The sequence below is a fragment of the Dunckerocampus dactyliophorus genome, chromosome 7 (genome assembly GCF_027744805.1).
Source record: "Dunckerocampus dactyliophorus isolate RoL2022-P2 chromosome 7, RoL_Ddac_1.1, whole genome shotgun sequence".
In the NCBI taxonomy this organism is placed as follows: Eukaryota; Metazoa; Chordata; class Actinopteri; order Syngnathiformes; family Syngnathidae; genus Dunckerocampus; species Dunckerocampus dactyliophorus.
This window is the reverse complement of record NC_072825.1, coordinates 9,822,037-9,843,414: the sequence shown is the minus strand read 5'-3', so window position 1 is coordinate 9,843,414 and position 21,378 is coordinate 9,822,037.

The following is a 21,378-nucleotide window of genomic DNA, read 5'->3' as shown; positions in this document are numbered from 1 at the left end:
ATGCTTCACTGATAATATTTTTTTGTCAAGTGTTGAGATTTTTCACTTTGTTTGACGGCCCTTGAACGCACCGTAGTTGCTGTGAGACGCAATAGTAACATTTACAGACCTGATCAGACCAGTTGAAAAATTGCTAGAATTAGCATTTTGCACATTTGGATCTTCATGAGGTTTTCAGTAGAGCCACAATACGCAAAAGCAAGAAGCGGGACGTCACGTGTAACGTTTGTGACATCGGCCAGTGAACACAGTCAAAAAACGCTTCTATTAATTAAATTGTGTCAGTGTTTCCTGAACGTGTTGAGCAGTGCAGTCGCGCCAGTGCCGGCGCATGTTAAACTGGGGTTCCGCTCCACTTATGTCCGTTCTGGCAATTCCATTTGCAAATAATTAGCCAATGCTTTTCCAGATGAACCCACTAAACTAACGTGCACAAAACCTCTGTTGACTTTGCAGAAAGACAACGTTGGTTTTCACAATTTTTCAAAAGGTTACTACATCAATAATTGTGATTTATTTTGGTGCCAGATGCCAGGTCTGTATATTCTGTGTCCATCATGTTCCCCCACGTTTCAAACATGAAACAAAAAAAAGAGAGAGGTCTCACATTCAAACAAACCTCTATGAAGTGGGCTGATATCTAAACCTCTTTTTATAGTCTTATTAATCCCTTTGTTCACAATTTCACGCACATTTTGGCTCACGGTGTTATGTTCAAAAGCTTTCAATGCTAACATGTGAATCCTGAAATCCAACACCCTCTGCTGCTTCCTGCTGCATGAGCGTGTCTCTTTTTCATCCCTGATCCTCCTCATTAAGGTTTTGTCAAAGGAAGGGAGAGGAAAAAACTGCGCTGCATCCTCAAGAGCGTGTTAGTTACTCGGAGGCTCTGGGATGTGTGTTCACTTGGCAAGTTCCTTTAGTGCAATCAATTATTAGTGGCCTGTATTTGGATATTTTGATGGATTGATGAATGTAACATTGTATGAATGGTTTTTTTTGCCAGTGGGTAGGTAAAAACTGCATTTCATATTTGTCCAATGAAAAAAAAATCTGAATTTTAACTTAAAGTCCCCTTTACAAATATGCTGTGGCATAATGATTAAAAAAACAACATCAGATTATCATCTGTGCATAGCCTGTTGCTAATAAAATGCTGCACAGGCCAGTGACATTTTCAGACAAAATCAGAATTTATTGGTGTCGATCCACTTTTCATTTCAGGAAGTTAAGTAAATAATAACATTTAAACACATAGGACTAATGTTTGACAGGAAATAAAAACTATGCATGTTTAGTTGTGAAGTTTGTCCTCATAAAGCCTGCTGTTTCCCCCCGAATGTAACAGTGACGTGTCATTTGGAAGTTTACAGCCAATACAAACAAGATTCCACTTAAAAAATTCAAATTGTTCCATAGGTTTATTAGAAAGAAAGGAGTCTCAAAGTTACACATGAGGTTTTATGGCTCTGTCGTAGGGAAAACGTCTTTGTTTCTGGTCAAAAGCATTTCAGTGTGTAACCCCAAAACAATGGACTAACACAAAACAGGCTCGTCTTTTATATGAAGCAAGGTTATGAACACAACAACACCGTTAAGACAACATTCACAGCATAGTCAGTCAGCCATTTTTTGCACTACAGTCGTTCCTCATTTATCGCGGTTAATTGGTTGCGGACCCGACTGCGATATGTGAATTTCCGCAAAGTAGAATTCAATATTAATAAACGGAATATCTTTGTAGTTAGAGCATCGAAAACCTGTTTATGACTTTCTAAATATGTTTTTTTTAACATTATTATAGCCATGTAGACATGACATAACACCACTATAGTCACCTTTACACTCCTATTATTCTTTTTTTACGCCACATCGCACAGGCTACAGGATCACTGCAGGGACACAAGAGATGGCCGCCGCTAGCATTGCAAGCTACCGAGCTAACTAATCTAAGCCTCCAATTTATTAGTTCTAAACTTAAGAAAGTGTTTCAAATGGAGTGGGGAAGAAGGACAAAGTAAGAGCCAAAAACGTACCACTTCCACGCGGAATGGGAGGAGAACTTTTTTTTTACTCTATCATGTCGGACATGCTATGGCTGACTCCATGCAGTGTTAAGGTAATGTAATCTAAGGTAATGTCTCATCAATGCAACATTGCTAATGCCTAGTGACCAGGATACTACATATGACTTGTCTTTCGATATATTTTGACTAATAATAGTCCATAGTGAACCATGAAACAGTGATCATTAATTAATGAATTAATTCATTTGTAAAAAGACACAATAAACTGAGGGAGTGATGTTGGAACCGCAATGTAGTCTTCATTCCAGAGGAATAACACTTGCACTGTCGAAGTGGCTAACGTTAGCTCCAAGCTAGGTGAAGTTTGTCATGGAAATATTTCCACTGAATGATTTTATGGGCTTCATTAATGTCATATTTTGGTCTCCGAGTGTTCATTTGTTTTTGACATTTGCTCATTTAAGTGCTTGTGGTTTGAATTTTCCTAGAATTGGTTTTGCTTTTAGCTGACGATACATAGCATAGCATATGTATAGCATATGTATAGCATGAGTATAGTGACAATGACCGGGGTATTTAGGGCTCAAGAGCAGTACTTTTAAGTAATAGTTTGACTAAGCTGCTTTTACTTGTGTTGGAATAATATTTGCAAGGAGTATGTGTACTTCTACTCAAAAGTCATTAAGTTGTGTACTTTGTTGACCTCTGGCTACTCCCTTGTTGGTGTAAAGGGGATAAATTATGGCATAGTTTTGCCCAAGATAGAATGACACTCAGCACATATAAAGTATGACCTCGTGAAGAAGTGCAAATAAGAGTGTGTGAATGAGCCAGCTACTTCAGTACCTTCCATGGCGATGGAGATGATGCCATCTTCCAGTGTGAATGAGCAAAAGCTGTACAATCTTTTTCCACCTTTAAAATGAAAAACATGTCATGCACCAATTTTAACAGATATGTTTGGATTCCGTGACAATGTAGCAGGATATTTCATTTCAAATCTTTGATACTAATATGATGATGATGTAACTCATCTCATAACCAGAGTTGTCTTTCCGTTTATTCCATCAGGGGCAACAGTGCGTGTCTTACCTGTGTACTTCCATCAACGACAGATTGCTGGTAAAGCAGACGGCATATGTCGTATTCAGACCTTCATGTTTGCAACTAACCCCATTAATATATTGGAGGCTCATCCAAATAGACACAAAGAAGCCGCTTTCTCTCAATTATCCGTTACAAAATCACAAATTGCTCTGAACTCAGAGTGTGCAAAGTGAATTGAAGATGGATATACGATGTTGAGATGTCAAGTACTGTTACAGACATGAGATGTCATCTAAATAAAACTGATCCAAAGTATTCCCAAAAGTAGCCATAATCCTTAAAGTAACAGTTTACCCCAAGTCAGACCCCAGTGTGATCAGTTATACTTCTCTCTTGCGTCTGTGCAGCCTAAATATAGGTCCTGTCACCCTGGCAGATGTATGTGTGTCCTCACAGCAGGGCATCCACCTGCGCAAATACTCTCTCTTATTGCTACTCATTGTGCAAGACACAGTCTCGTCACGACCTGGAGAGAGCCTTGACAACACATGTACATAAAGACATAGACTGGAGATGCCCGCTTTGTGGAGGGATTACCCCCCAGGACCACCAGCAAATGGCGAAAAACTGAGAGTTATTGACACACCCATAAAAATGTGTACTTTTCACTCACAGTTCATTCCTATCCCGCCAAACCCTCCTGCTAGCTTGATGCTGACGTTCTCTGATTTGGGATCAACATTTGCTTTTTTTTTTTCTTTTTTTTCTCTCTTCTCTTTCTTTCATAGTGCAGATACTGGGGAGTGTCCCAAGGGTAAAGTGTACCACAGTTGCACTGAGCAGAGAGGAGGCGTGGCTTGCGCACCGACCTGCCGCAACCTCATGTTGAACATCACCTGCCCGCCGAACATGCTGTGCATCCCAGGCTGTGTCTGCCCTCCTGGGTAATACAAGCTCCCTTTTTTTGTTATTTATTTGTCCCCAAAGTTTTCACCTCTTTGGGTGCTGCATTTTGCCTGACAGGTACTGTACATCAGTGCAAATTAAACTCTTTGGCATAAAACTGACAAAATGATCTCATTAAAGAGATTAATTTTCAAATGTATGCAAGTGGATTTAGCACAAAAGGACTGAAACCGGAGGCTGTCTGCAAGATAAGATGTAATTAGAGAGTACTCATCGAAAGGAATAGTCTTTGTTAAAGCCACAGTGCACAAAGTATGTTGAGTATCATTTTGAAGATATGGGATCAACATTTGCAATAGAAGTGACTAAATATAATGATTATAATCCCTTGTTTATTGCGGTTAATTGGTTCCAGACCCGACCGTGATAAGCGAATTTCCATAAAGTAGGATTCCTTATTTCTAAATAGAATATTTTCATAGTTAGAGCATAGAAAACCTGTTTACAACCTTCTAAATATGCTTTTTAACATTATTAGAGCCCTCTAGACATTAAGTAATACACCTATAGTCACCTTTACACTCGTATTACCCAATATAGTAGACATATTAAGTGAAAATAAGGCATTTAAGACATGAATTAAAACCTGTGCTTGTGTGTGTTGCTGTAAATGTGTTCCAGTGCTAGGGGAGATTAATGGGGGCAGACAGGAAGTGACATCGAGTTCAGTTTTAGCTTGCCGTGATTTTTATTAGAGATTATTGTGCCTGTTGTGAAATAACTGTAATAACCTGCAATAAAAATATGCTGTTCTGGCAATCAAGTCTGGTGGTTGTGTTTCTCGCCGAACATTACAGTAACATCACTTGTGTAGAATATTACACATCATCATGTCTTTGAACACTTCTGAACGCCTTATACAGTATTTGCATTTTACTCCACGTTTGTGCTTGAAAATGCTTAATTCAGGCAAAAATGTGCAACATTTGCTGAAATATTAGGGTTGTCCTAGAGAGACTGAAATGTGGCGAGATTTCTCATTCAGAAAAAAAGGTCTCACAATAATATATAAATAAATTAATCACACAATACACGAAAATCAACTCAATAATTTTGCCGGCTTCCAAATGTTGCCATGTGCATGTGTGTCTGTTTTCATCGTCTCTCTCCTCCAAACAGGGAGGAAGAGAGTTCACCCTTTGCATTGGTTCAGCACCTAGACCAGGGGAAGTGAACTTATGGCTCGGGAGTCATACGTGGCTCTTCTGATGACTGCAACTGGCTGTCAGACATCTTTTCAACATGATCATTTTGTATTTATTTCAATAAAAAAATTGCAGACATTTTAAAGTAAAACATTACAGAAATCACAGTGTTAACAATAAAACGTTCCTATGCATTTTAATCCATCCATTCATTTCTACCGCAATGCGGGTGTCCAGAGTCAATGCCAGCTGTCCTTCCGATATTTTCAGTGTCAGAAACCAAAACTTGATTGTTACTGGACAACGTGGTAGCCTACTCGGGTCACTGGTAAGAAATATTTCATTGTTGGTTAGCTTCAGTATAACAACGTTATTAACAAGAATAAATTCAGACAGTTATTATGTTCTAAAATTGTTGGTCTTGCTTAAAAATGCACACATTTAGTTGTGTTTAATGTTAAAAAATATGATATGGCTGTCACGGAAATACATTTTAAAATATGTGGCTTTCATGGCTCACTTAGTCTAAAAGGTTCCTGAGCCCTGACCGACAGTAGATGCTTCATAGAACAACTGCATTCTATAAAACAAGAGCATTTGAACGCTGGACGTCTTGTCAATCATACAGTTACTTTGTCTCTGTGGAGGGACGCGGGGCAGCTAGAATACACACATAGAGTGCAGGAAGTAAGCCTCGCGGGAAGCAATGCAAGGGAACATAGAAATTAGGAGGGAAAAAGGTGGTTACAATGCAAAATGCCACAGCCCCCACGTGTGACTATTCTGGCTTCGGACTGAATGAGCAAGGTATTTGCTGTGATTGTGTGCTTTCTGCACGCTGTGAAGAGTGACTTCATGCCGGATGTCCTCAAGGTGTTAAGGGGGTCAACATGGGAAGCTGGCCCCCTGACATTGGGACGAAGTCTCCTATTAGACTGTTTGCATACTGCAGTGACAGGGTTAGGAGCTTGGAGTCATATGGATTGACCTGTATACAAGCATACAAATACACCCGTTGCATTTTTGTTTATTTGAGTTTGTGACAACACAAATTAATTGTAACTACCTGATTGTTACTGTGCATATGAAATATAACAAGGGAAGAAATAAATAAAAAAATGTAAAGCAGACATTCAGTAGTCTCTGACCTCTCTGCTTAGGCTTGTAAAAGTGACTTAACAGCTGTGTGTGGAAGTGTTCCGTATGCGTGTAGACTGTTTGGCAGGCCTCGCTTGCAATTGTCGTTCTTTTTATGGGTGACAAACTCTTAGCACAGTTTTAAGTGTTATGGCTGCACACGCACTTGAAACTATATTTCACAGAAAAAAAAAAAACTGTGAGCTTCCACAGGTCTCTGCCGTTCAACAGGGCGTGCAAGTGGCAGCTATTGAGTGTCAGAGAGACATGTGCTGTACACAGTGGTACCACAAACTTCGGTTTGGTAGGCTTTGAAAACAACCATTCCAAACCGTTATCATCAACAAACCTCGTTTACAGACTATGTAACATTTGTGAAATATTTTCCCATTATTAATTGGCATATGAATAAAAACAGAAGTCAACATAAAACACTCTCTTAACACCCCCTTTAATGACAAATGAGAAGGGGCCATAAACACTGAGTTCCTTCCTTTGACTCTTGATATTGATGATTGTTTTTTATTATTATTGAATTACCCGTGTTTGTCTTGTACACTCAACAAATATATAAATGCAACACTTTTCTTCTGCGCCCATTTTTCACGTGCTAAACTCCCAGAAGGCCTATCTCTCTCAAATATTGTTCATAAGTCTCAATCTGTGGTAGCGAGCATTCATTATTCATCATTTATCCATCTGAAAGGTGAGGCATGTCAAGATGAAGACAGCATGATTAGTGCACAGGTGGGCCTTAGGTTGGCCACAATAAAAGGCCACTCCAAAGTGTGCAGTTTAACTCTATTCTATTTTGCTCGAACAAATGTATGCAATAAAAGGGAATAGGAACATAATTGCATTATTTAGTTGATATTGTTACATTGTCTTATATTTTTGTGTGTACAGTAATCCCCCGTTTATAGTGGTTAATTGACTACAGACCCGACCGTGACAAGTGAATTTCCGCAAAGTAGGATTCCTTATTTATAAATGGAATATTTTCATAGTTAAGAACATACAAAACCTGTTTACAAACTTCGAAATATGTTTTTTAACAGAGCCCTCGAGAAATGAAATAACATCGCTATAGTCACCTATACACTCGTATTACCAATTATAGTAGGCATAATAACAGAAAATAAGACACATTAAACATACATATGACATAACATAGACTCACATGTTCGCATTGGGAGAGTTTTTTGCTGTTTTTTTCTGGACAGAGTACTTCCTGCGCTGGCTATTGTTTCATCAATGTAACGTTACTGACACCTAGTGACCAGTGTAGAATACTACAAATTACCTATTTGAATGCGTCTTCTAAATGCCTTATATTTATATTTTTGTTCATTTAGCCATTTTTATACTTGAGAATGCTTAATTTAGGCCAAGAATACGTAAAACCTGCCTAAATACGCAAACTTTTTAAACTAATAAGGGGCCGTAGTCAACCACAAACCAGCGATAATTTATTCATGAATATATTTTGAAAAAACGCTGCAAAATTCAAACCACAAAGTGTCAAATTAGGACTGTATTGTTAAATTGTTAATAAAAAAAGTGTGACGATACAAATGTATTTTTTTGGTTGCCTAAAATATTTGTCCTGTGTTTATTGTGATTATAATCATCAACAACTTAGATGGAAAAATCACAAAATTGTTCAATGGTCTCGAAAAATGTCCACTGCCTATATACGATAGCTATATATACTTGGCATCGTATCAATACCAACATTTCTAGTATGGCCCACTTCTAGCAGGCATCCAGTCATTGGCCACCTTTTATAAAAGGGAGTTATGATCAAATCTCTGAAGCAGTTATCTAAAAAACAGCAGCTGTGAGTGTCTATCGAGTCGGTCTGACTGAAGTCCTGGCTAAGGATGCTCCTGGATCATAATAAAAGTGTCACAGATACTGTATTGTATATTCTCCATTCGACACTCACATCATTTCACACGTGAGACAAGCAACACGATGGACACTGCTTGCTGTATTTGCTTTGTGGCTTTATAGAAAGAGAAAAACTACAAAAAGAATGCTGTACTCAACTTTTAGAAGCCATATTTTGCTGAGTGAAAATGACCCCTTGTTACATTATTCCTGGAATTTATGAAAAGTGATGATTCAGTGGTGAATCCACCTAATGTGGATACTGATTACAGCTCCACAGTCTGCACCCATCTTGGGTGGGCGCGGCCAGCCATGGTTTAATAGGATAATCTCCATGACGAGCTCAGCTTTTTAATCCTCTTCAAAGGAAAATATCCACCTCATCTTTTACGACAAAGACTAACATCTCAGATATCTCCTCTGCAAAGACCAAAATACAGTTTAGTAGGGATGTTCAAGAGCTGGATGGAAAAAACAGATTCGGATCCCTGGAATATGCCTGTATCAACTCGAATGTTCTGAATATGAAGTTGTTATTGTGCATACTCATTGCTGATATTGCAAAGGATTGTGCGATTTGTTTGGGTCTGGCATGGTGTTTCACAAAGGCAGAAGTCTTACAAAAGCCGCTTTTGCCTGCACAATTGTTGATAATATGTATACTAATAATGGTTTTGATCAGCATATGACAACAAAATATAACATAAAGACAAGCATTTGGTCTTTGGAGGGAGTGCAGCTTTTTGGCAAAAAAAAGCCCAATAATGTCTTGTTCAGATGCGATTATTATTATTAACAATATTCGGGTTATGAAAAATGACACGTAAACAGAACGATTGTTATTGCTAGCATGTTATTGCTAGCATATCTTGTATTTGGGGAAAAAAATAATAATAAAAATGGGAAAAATACATGTAAAATATATATTTACTTATTAATAACTTTTTTTTTAACCAAAAATCTGCAAATTTGCAGGGATGCGAGTGCTAAATCCGGAATGACCGAGGATCCTTTGTTATACATTTAAATGTAAAAAATGTATGACCAATATAATGTGTAATTGCAAAAATGTTACACTTAATTCATTGAATATTTTGCTTCAACACAATCAACAACACAATATTTACTTGATTATTACCATAACAAAGTACTTCAGATTACTTTTTTGAATGCTCATAATATTTATATCAAACAAAAAAACTAAAACTTTAGACCAATCAAATGGTTACATTGAAAAACATTTGCTAATCAATATAGTTCAACCACAGTCCGGATATACACTATTATGTGGTGGCCATTAACACCAAGGAAAGTAACTGATACACCATAGCCTTTGGCCTTTGTGTCCTCATGCCTTGACCTATATTGTCAGCTCTTCCTTGTTCAGTTGTTAATTCCTGCGGGTGGATGCATGTGCATGTGTTATATACATCCACATACATACCGGGTGAACACAATCCCCCTGGTCAGCCTGGCAGGAGCCCGGCTACATGTCACAGTGACACGCAGACTAATGCAGGAACAAGCAGAAGGTGGATTAAGCAAAAATCCTACATGGGATTCCATTATGTTGCTGAAGTCATGATGGGGATGAGGCAGGTGTGCTACAACAGTGAGCTCTTTCAAGATGTTTACATGTGTGGCTGCGCTAAACTGTATATAGGGGTTGGGATTTGTGTGTATCACAACTGCAAAAGAGGATAGGATAAATACTTCTAAAAGCTTATATTTTAGATGTGAGAGCCCCCACATGAAACACCACACTCACGTCCATATAAAGCCATTGGTATGCTGTTATTTAGCTATTATGTATTTACGTTCTATTTTTCTTAACAAGTGTTCTTAACAGCAGACTGAAGACTTAATGGTGTTTTAAATCCTATATTTAAATCCTATATAATGAACACATTTTTTAAACTCCTATCTACATATTGATATTTTATTTATTTTCAAAACTTTTTTTTTCTTTACAAGGGAAGTGAACAAGATTTAAATGACAAAATGTATGCAAATGAAATATTGTAAGCAATGAATACAGTGATGGGATAGAATTAAATGAATTCTGCTTCTTTCTACTCCTTTTCGGGCATGCTGAAATGTGTAAATGTACACGTAATGTACATGAAAATTGTAATGACTGTATTTATTTATGCTTTATTTGGTTTATTTAGGTGATGGTGTTTGTTTATGTTTACTGAATTATATTTCATGTGGCCACTAGTGGCTGTATTGAGGAGCCCTATACGCAATATAAGTGCTGAAGTGACAGGACATTGTCCAGGATGATGGGAGGTCATATGGTTTTACCACTCGCTCTCACATACCTTCAGTCCGGCTCATCTACACTCATGCTCACCACTTCTACATTCAGCATGCTTTTTCCAGCCTGCTGCCATACACCGCCATTCTGGACATGGAGTTCATTCATGCTGTACAATAAATGGGAATACACCCCAAACATAGCCATCTGTCTTAATACTCAGAATCAGAATCAGAAACTTTATTGTCATTGTACACAGTACAAAGAAAATTACAGTATGTGCAAAACCTCTACAGTAAAAGACTATAAAAGACTAAAGACAAATAATAAAAAAGGTAAAAAAAAATGTAAAAAGATCCCTGAATTTCCATCCATCCATCTTCTATGCCACTTATCCTCACTCGGGTCGCACTATTCTCACTAGGGTATGCTGGAGCCTATCCCAGCTGACTTTGGACAAGAGGCAGGGTACACCCTGGACTGGGCTTCCCTGAACTTGTATTCTAAAATTAGCTGCCATGTATGAATGAATAAAGAAATCAATATTTCCCAGTTATATTAATATTGCACTATGGTTACGTTACAGGATTTCACATATGAAATATTGCACAGGTGGGTTTTAATGTCACGGTTTGGTTCATTTTGGGTAACACATAAAATTGCTCAGTTTTTGTGTAATTCGTATTCATGAGTTTTAAAATTAAGCATAAAAAATGGAAACTTTAAGTACTGTAGGTAATCCACTAATAAATAAAATTCTCAAATAAAAATAAATACATACAAAAATAATATATAGTAGTTTACAGTGTTTCTTTGTAGCGAAGTGCAGACAAGCACAACACTAACAGTTCGAACAGTCTGAATTGTTATTTTATTTTTCAGAAATGAAAGTTCCTTATCGGCTGAAGTGCAGCATGAATAGTTGTAGCTTGTAGCCCGGTTTCCCATCTTTACTGAACAGTGGTGGCATACTGCTTTTGACTTATCCACTTGTCTTTGTTTGCACTGTTAGGCTTGCAGGACATCTTCTAATAGTATCCTACTGTTTTAAATATTGTGGAGAACATTTGTTATTGCTCTGGAGCAAGCATAATGTCTGCGCCTGGGTTACTATAATGTGAAAAATATGCAATTTATCTGGCGTTAGCTATAAAAATCATTCATTCACCACTTGTTGTCATTATGGTCTTGTTTGAGCTGGAGCCTATCCCAGCTGACTTCAAGCTAGTCTGGTCGCCAGTCACTCACAGGGACTATGAAAATCTTTAAATTTGTAATTATTTAACTATAAAATATAACATGGACAAACATGGACAACTTATCTTTGCTTTAAATAGTTTTATCTAATAATATATTGCATTAATTTTAATTTTAAAAAACGAGCTGCGGGCCAAAATGGCCCCCATGCCCCTGAACTGTATCTCCCGTACTTGTACCTTATGCCTCAATCAGACAGACGGCACAAACAGAGAGATGCTACCTGTGGTGAGAAAGTTACTCTGGAGGTTTTGCAGGACTGGCTTGTAGGCTGATGTGTGCGTCGGGGGAGGGATGCAGGGCTTGGATTCTAAATGCTTTGACCTCTTGCTCTGCAACATCTTTATTCTGTGGCTGACAAAAAGTGAATCCTGGTGCAGCATAAGGAATTCTACATCCATGCCTGATTTATGGACCTCAGCTGCCAACAACCACCAGCTGGTCCCCTGATGGGCCTCACAGGGAAGAAAAGATAGAGGGGTGATATTATAAGATATACATAAGAAAGAAAGGGGTAGAACGAGAAATAAACAACACCTCTATTATTATTTTGAACCCATTTGTTGTTAAGTGCTTATTCCATAGCAGAACTATACAGCTCCAATATTTTTACTAATCATTTTAATTAAATGATTGTTCTTCCCCGTACAATATTTTTTTATCTCTGTATTTTTCTGAAAGCAATTTTCTCAGGTAATTCCATGTGTTTTGTGCGTCAGTAGAGGCAATGCGTGGGGTTAATCCGGCTATGAATGTAGAATGGCCTGTCGCAATGTTTGTTCATGGCTGACATCTTCACAATTGGGTTTAAGCTTTCTTTGACGAAGGTCCAATATATCCTTACAAAATTGCATACTTTTAACTGAAAAAATAATTTCTGCTTACAGGGAAATTAAGGGGGATATACCACCGACCACCTGATTTTTTTTTTCTAAACTACTACAAATTAAGGTCTGTAATATTATATATACTAGTATGTTACATTGAGCGTTCATGGATGTATTTCTAATTTGAAAATATGACTTTTTTATGTTTTGTATCACTGATCTACTTTGAATTGAATGAAATAATAATAAAAAAATAATATTTACCTCTGAATAATAATGTAATTAAGAAAATAAGTTAAATATTTAGATTTTTTTATTTACATTTGAAAATAAGGGAAATATTTTGGAAAATGAGGAAAAACAAGAGAAATTCTGGTCTTTCCACAAGAATTTTCAACAGCAGTAACTGCGTAGACAACACAAATCTTCTGTCAACTTTCCTGGGATTCTCCCTTGTTTTGCTCTTCTTTTCCGTCAGCATCCCATTTAAATCATGTAAATTTCCTGTATTTTAACAAAACAAAACAAATCCTCTCCAGTAGTGCAGGTGCTAATGGTAATTTCCCTCATTTTCCAGAAAATGTCCCTTATTTTAAAATGCAATTGTTGATAGGCACACCAAACAATATGAAATACGCTCTAGCCTTTGTCTTGACCGTACATCATATTACCTTCACTTCACATAAGTAAAAGGAAATATTTCAAAACCAATCACTGATAAATGAATATGACGAGACACCGGACACGTGGGGGGATGGGTAGTTTGGTGAGATAAAGGAAGAAAACACGAAGTTGAGCTTGTTAAGAAAGTCATCGGAATTCAGTCCTCATTTCCTCCATTGATCTCACGTTGAGAGTGAAAGCAAAATGTTTGGCTTATTTTAGCCAATTAAGCTGTGAGAGAGCCAATTGTGAAAGAGCTATTGAGCGTCTCTTTGCTCAAAGTGCTTATTGTGGCCCTGCTTGCCGAGGGATCAATTGCAGCCTCTATGATCGGATTAGCCAGGTAATCAATTCTGCACACTAATATATTAACAAGGTAATTATTGTGCTCAGGAAGAGATGGCCCTGTCAGACAAATGCAACACATTATATTTTTTTTCAACAAGTTGACGCATACATTATGCATCCATACATTTCATTAAAAAACAAAAACAGAAACCGCTGTTAATACTTCCTGAAAAATGCGATACCTTATGCCCCACACACACCATAAAGGCTTTTAAAAGTCAACATAAAACATCTGCAGCTCACAGCCATTTTACTTGTACTGTACTTGTAACCATCAGTAACATCTGATGCTTACATGTGTGTGCGTATGTGTGTGTAAGCCTGCATTGCCCATGATGCCCTCAACATTCCAACAAAAATGCCAAATTTTTTGGATAATGTAGTTTCAGGTATTCTTCAAAACCCTTCATGAATGATTGGAAAGTTTAAAAATGCAGGGTCATCCAAGGTTTACTGTAGGTTGCTGCTGGTCATAGATTATTTTCATACATGGTACAGTAGATGCCTGCCTATTCGCGGTTTGGTGTTTGCAACTTCGCTTCTTTGTTTTAAATTGTAAATACAGTTGTACCTTTGTTTTGGAATGCCCCGGTTTTCGTAGGATTCGCTTTTCATCTAAAATTATTGCCAAAAAGATGTCTCTGTCTTTGTACACGGTTATCGTACAGTCAAACATTGCGCCTACTTAACTAGTCAGTCCGCATGCGTTTCATTATGCGGAATCGAGTGCCCAATCAAAGAACCCCACACGTTGGTGACTCAGTCTTGTCGTGTTATTAATACACTAGGTGAGTCCAACTGTGTCCGTGAAGTGTATTTATTACAAAACGTGCCTGTTAGCGTGCTCTCAACGCCTCTCAAGTCATTGTCCCCCAGCTCTATCGCCCCTCTGTGATGTCATCACTGGTTGACTCTGGACTTAGGTTATTGAGGTGTGAAACACTACTGAATTCAAGAAACAACTCATGGAAAAACAGGAAGATGGTCGTGGTTTATCTCGCTACCACATCGTGTCTTTGGGAACAGTCGTGTCAAGAATCCCGTCTTCAAGTTAAGGTTAACGTTTTATCATTCATCTTTTTTGAGGGTTTTCGCCAGACTGTTTGTAACGGATTAACAAAAATGAAGGTACCGCTATAATAATAATTTTTTTTATGATAACTAGAAATGGATTTGATTGCACTATGTGCAGGAGAAAATGAGTGCTGCAACTATGAATCTTGCAGAGCGTATTGTCTCACAAGCCAGTTCACTCCAAAAGGAAGACAGTTTGACTTGATGTGATGTTGTGTGATGGCACATTTTGTAAGTGCAATAATACTGTATGCCTGAAATTGTTGTGTAAAACTGAACTTAAAGTGTGTCTCATAACTGTAAGAGATGGGTGCGTCATTTGGAACGTAAACCCTGCGGACAGCAGTGACCTACTGTATGTGTGACGTCTGCAGTGATGGTACGCAACACTGAAAGTGAGTCTATAAAAACAGGCAGAACATAGTTAAGATCATAGTAATGATCAAAGTCAGTTTTCAGTTATTTTGGCAATACAAGAGCCTGGATAATTTGAGGGTATAGTTGGCAATGTATTCTCCGACACTGTCACTTTCAAGAGTGCTGGCTGCAGTTAACTGTTTAAAGGCCTATGTGGCTTTGAAGAGCTGTCTCTTTGTCTGCTAGATGAGAACAGGGGCTTAGTAGAGCTGCTTAGTATTCCCCCTGAGGCTCTGTGCCTTTGGCTGCCATATGGGACAGAAAACAGCCATATAAGTACTTAAGCAAAGTTTATATTTACTCAGGAATTTTCTCAGCTTTGCTTTACTTGAGTGGAAAAACAATAACCAGGCTGAATCAACGCTACCTTTATAAGACTTATGCAAAGTTCACATTTGCAATTGAGATTTTAACCTTGGCAGTATTTGTCCGAGTGAGTACATCATGTTTATACGTCTGTAGAAATATGCTTTTCTTTGCAACTTACAAAAAATGGTGTGAAAACTATTGAAACACGTTAATTTTAGTTTTAGTTTAAAAAAAAGTTATTTTAAAGTTTGTCAGTAATTTTTCTACAGTTTACTGACTCTGTGGCTTCCAGAGCACTCTTACCAAATCCTCAGTAAGAAAACTAGCTATTGGCTGTCCTAGAAGTCACTGTATGACTTCATTGACTAATTTGCATATTATCTGCTTCTGACAGATGCTGTAGGAAAAAAACATAACTTCGCAGGAGAGACAAAAAAGTTAGCAAAAACACCTTCATTACGTTTAGAACTACAAATAAAGTTGATTCTTAGTTTGCTCATTTAAAACTGGCCATCACTTCTTCAAAATAAAATAACAAATATTTTATCTCAGCTACTCTCAAAGTCTATAATTACACTACATCCGGACTCGCCTCCAGCCTCCACCCGTTATCTTGCAGTTCCAGTTGCCATTTTGTTAGCAAGCTAAGGATGCTAACAAGGACGTTATATGATGAAAAATACATTAAGAACAAAGTTGCACTCATGCAGTGTATTAACAACATGACAAGCCGCGCACAATATTGTACACGGTCTGGAAAATGTACACAAGTCGAGGTAAAATTTTGGCTTAAATTTTTGAAAACTAAAAACATGCAAACCGGGGCGTATGCAAACTGAGGTTCCACTATATATTAAAATTAGTAATTACTATTACTACTCTTAAAATGGAAAAAATCACATTGATTGAAATGTAAAGTAATACCCAATCAATATTACCACAAATAATAACAAGTAAGTCTCATCATTTTTGTACGTAGTTTTGCAAAAACAAAGCCATTCAATGTCTTTGTCATGTCCTTGTCATACACACTAAAATGCAGACTATTTCTGACAGGACATATGAAAGAACACATTTTTTGACATCCCTTAGTTGCTCTTCATGAATGTACTTGTATGGGTTGTAACAAAGCAGAACATATGAGAGCTGTTTACTAAATAACTTCCAGAAAAGCTGTCCACCTGAAAAATTGAGCATCGGCCCATAGCAAGCTAGGAGAAGAGTCTGCCAAGCTAAATTCAATATTTACCCAGTCAACACATCTCTGTTAAGTGAACCTCAAATTTCTCAGTTTACATACAATTTCTCAAGTTTACATCCACTCATCCTAGGCAAGAGTGTCATATTAATTTAGGGCCCTTATTGAGAACCATGTTTTTTCCAAACTGGAATTATTACACAACAATATTTTATTACTCTATATATTAACAGAAGTTTCAATTGACTTTAGATTTGATCTAATTTACACAAAAGTGTATTTATATTAATACTATTTTAACTTGACAACTATTAACTTCTTGTTAGTGATCATGATTGACTGCAGCCGGTAGTGTCTCTTTGTTTGACATCCCTCTCTTTTTAAGAATATTCACAGGCACAATGGGAAAGTCTAAGGAACTCAGTGAAGGTCTAAGAAGGAAAAGTTGGGAAAAAAAAAACATTTGGATACATTGTTACTTAAAACATTGGTGCTGTTAAAGCCCAGAATTTTGCTTGGTTACCGGAAAATGCCCCCTTTTCTCAAATGCAAATGTTGACAGGTATATAATCAGCACTTGCTTCCCCAAGTTTATTTGTGTCTTCCAACTGAAGACAAATCTAGGGTGTGTACGCCATCTGTCTGGCATTTCAACAGAGAAAACAGACAGAGGAACAAGTCAACAGAGAGAAGCAACAGAGAAATAACAAGAGTACACAATCACAGACAAAGAAAGATGAGGGGCAAGCGCTGAAAACGCAAGCTCACTTGGCTTGGAATAGCAAACCCAGATACCTCCCCCTGGGTTCTCTCCACCTCCATCCTTGCCCCTCATCACCACAGAAGAGGTTGCCAAGGGAACAGAGCTGGAGGTCAGAGGCCAGGTGTGTAGAAGGGTGGGGCAGGTGTGTGGCTGAGCGTGGTTCCATCTGGATGAGTGACCTGACATAATCAGATATAAGTCGCACTCTACAAGTGGGAGCGAGAGAATGCTAAGCTGATTAGCAAAGCCTGGGGGTGACTGAAATCAACCTTCCTTGATATTGACATTTACAGCAGTGAACATCATTAAGACAATGGAACCGAGGGAGACGTTAGACGATGAGAATCAACTCTTTCTGGTGTTCTGCCACACTTTGTTCGAACATTAATCTTGCTTTGATGGTTACAGGTAAAGAGATGCCAAACAATTTTTGTTGAATACACAATCATTTAATGTATCTCCAGTCTTCCAGAGAGCAAACAGATGTCGGCATTGTCAAAGCTGGGTTGGCCAATTTTGTATCACTGTGCCTTTTCTTTATTACCACATATTTTAGATGTTTACAGACATATGCTCCAATATGAAGGAGAGGGGGTAATCATCAAACGTAATCATCAAATTTGCATAATTGGCCATGATGCATTTGCATGTAATTGTAATGCACACTGTAGGAGAGGAGAGAAGAATAATGTGGGAGACAAAAAGTGAGTAAAAAAACATTAAAAGCACAGCAGATATGTTTAGAACTACAAAGGAACTTTCTTCTATCGCTTCTTTTTATCGTTTTTCTTTTTTTATATCACAAACATGACAGTTGGCTATGAGTGCATTTAGATTGAGGAGGAGCCCACAGCAGTACCTGCTGCTCGTTGAGAAGAGCGATACATGCTTTCATGTCAGAATCTCTATAGAAAGCCCAAAATGTTCACATTTTTTTGTCTTGATTGATATTGTTTTTCGGCAAGTATTAAGCTTACGCACGTTGTTCGCCAGTCCTTCATCGCACCACAATTATTTGGTATGAAAAACAAAAGTGAAACCTATACATAACTTTCTCTGATTCTGCCACAGCTTAATAAATCCACCAAAAAGAAGATACCTTGGCCACTCTAGACCAGTTAAGTCCCCAAAGATATCTCACCCACTTCATTTTACTAGATTTGTCGCATTTTTGGAAGACTATGTAGAGGACTAATTGGTGTAAATATATACTATATAAGTAAATAAGTTGCTAAGTTGGCAACACTAATCCCTCCTGCAACATCTTCTTATTCTCTGGCAGACCGGGTGCATGTGAGATGTTTAACAGACAGTTCCGTTATCATGTGTTTATGAGCGAGGGCGAACAGGTAGTGCCAAATCTAATTGTGGTGGTCCAAACTTGTTTGTGGCTAGCAGCCACAAATGAATGTAGGGGAAACACTGCAATAACATGCTTGTTTTGTTGCAACCTTCTTAATGGTAAGAAGTATATTTGTATATGTTTATTACTCTGGAGCTCGGTGTCTTTTCAGCTGTGGAACTCTACTGATAATTTTAGAATGTGTTGATTAAAGTGTATAGGCTTACTCAACTCCACTCATTCAGCATAAATACATAACAAGCACTCACTGAAGTCATATCATCCAATTTGCTGCTCCGAGGCCATGTTTGTGTTGTGATTATAAAAACTCCAAGAGAAAATCTTGTGTACTTCAATTCGTGTCCTGCATTTGACCTGTCTGCCTTGTGTTTGATTTGCTACACTACCGTACATATAAATAAAAAAATCTTATCAACAGAACTGCATCCCCTGCATTATTTTGACAAGGGAGGACGTGAGAGCCAAATAGATGGGAATGTATAGCATATGGCTGTTTTCATGTAAAATAAGGTCTAATTAGGCTGTAAAATGGAACCAGGAGCAGCAAAGAACAATGCAGGACCCACAGAGGGAGACAGCGGGACTTAAACACTATCAGCTGCACTCACCCTGTCAACTTGTTCAACCACCGTTGCACCTTAATCTGCCCCCCCGGGTACCTCCCTGCTGGCTTTCTCCAAGTCACCCTGTTTATCTCACTCTCAGATAAACAAGTGTGGGAGAGTACATATTTACTTTAGAAAGGTGGGAAATGTCAACCTTACTTATTGGTAAATACAAACCTTGTTGCTGTCAAAGCCAAAAGGTTGGAGCCTATCCCAGCTGACTCTGGTCACCAGTCAATCACAGGACAAACAACAATTCATACATTCACACTTTAAGACAAATTTGAGTTTCCAATTAGCCTAACATGCATATTTTTGAAATGTGGGAGTCACGGGAGAACATGCAAACTCCACTGCAGGGAGATTCAAACCCTCAGCCTCCTGACTATGACGGCTGGCATGCTAATAACCAGGCCGCTGTGCCACCAACTGAACAAGAATCTCAATCTGTATCGAAATTACAACCTGCAAAGGAAAGTAGGCTCGCTCTTTGCTGGTAAATATGGCAAAAAGGGATCATAACAAAATGGAAATGAAAACAAAGCACAATAAGAACCTCACAAAAAAATCCCACGTAAAATAGGGCAAAACTGTTGGTGACCACTGTGTGGAGATATTTGTGGCCCGCGGTTCATATTTTGTTAGCCTGCGGTAAATTGTAGAAATAAAATTACGCAAATGAATGATAAATAGTGCAAAAAGGCACAATTTAAAGGAAAAAAAGCTGAAATGTTGATACCAATAACTAATAATAACAAGGGGTGTCACAAGACACTCATGACGATACAAGACGATACATGAGATTGGATCTATGAGGATGAGATGAGATGAGATTTTAACTTTACTTTTAAGTACAATAAAAAAAATATATGACAATATACTGCGATCTACTAATTTTATTTCTACTACTTTATACACTCTTCTGCACTATGTGTGTATGCTACCGGCCCCGCCTCCACCCACCGAGACAAAGAGCAAATATTCTTTGACCCTTTGTGAACTACTCAAAATCACCTGGCAAGATAGGAGACCCTTGTCATAGTATCACCATCATAAGACTGGACACACTATGTGTTTATGTTAATTAAACAACACATGTTTTGAGGACAAGACTTCATTACTATAATGACAACAACAGAGCAAAACTGTTCAGTGACACTCGACAAAGTTAGTACGTACCCCATGAACGTGATATCCACTAGGACAAAAACGAGCATTTCTTGTTTGTTTTAAAAGGAAAACGTCGCTGGGGTAAAAAGTCACATTTGGAGTCCGAAGACGAGAAGCTCGGCGGATAACTCTAGCTAGCTAGCTGCCACCAGTGACAGCTAGGCAAAGTGTGTAAACCAAGATGCAAGAAAAGTTGAACATCAATAGGTTTGATAAGGGAGTGATCAAACACGCTGGCATCAATTGGCGTAGCCTGTGTCAAGCTGTCAAAGTGAAGCCATTGAGGTTTCACAAAGTAGTTTTGATTCTCGCAGCAATACAGGACAAAGTGCATCCCTTGTCGGCTCAATACGGTTGTTGGCAACCCTACATGTTTTCACGTTCTTTTTTTTTTACCAAAATTGGCCGATACTAATCGGTGGCGGATCAATTGTCGCATCCCTATTTATTATATCCCAGGCCAGGGGCCTGAAGGTGAAGTGGTCTGTAGCAGATTTGATGGGTGGCAGAATGCCGTTTGACAGAAAGACAGTAGGGGTCAGTAAAGCAGATAATTTCACTTTCACTAGGGCTTTGCAGACATGTTTAAACCCACAATCAGAATTTTGAATTATATCATCTATTCAACAGAATAAATATTGTTGTTACAGAATTGATAATTCCTTGTACTCTGTCAGACAAAAACTACAAAAGAGAAACTTCTGTGATGGTCTTTATACTGGGCTGCACAATTGTGGAAATAATGAATCAGGGCAGCAGAGCCAACTCGGCTCGGCCGGCAAGGCTCACTGCAGGACGTGGAGAGTGAGGAGGCAGTGTCAGCCGTCATGCCAACCACAGCGCAGCGTGAGTCTTGCGTAAAATGGCAGAGTTTGTGTTGCCGATTGTTCAGTAAAATCAAAAGAATCG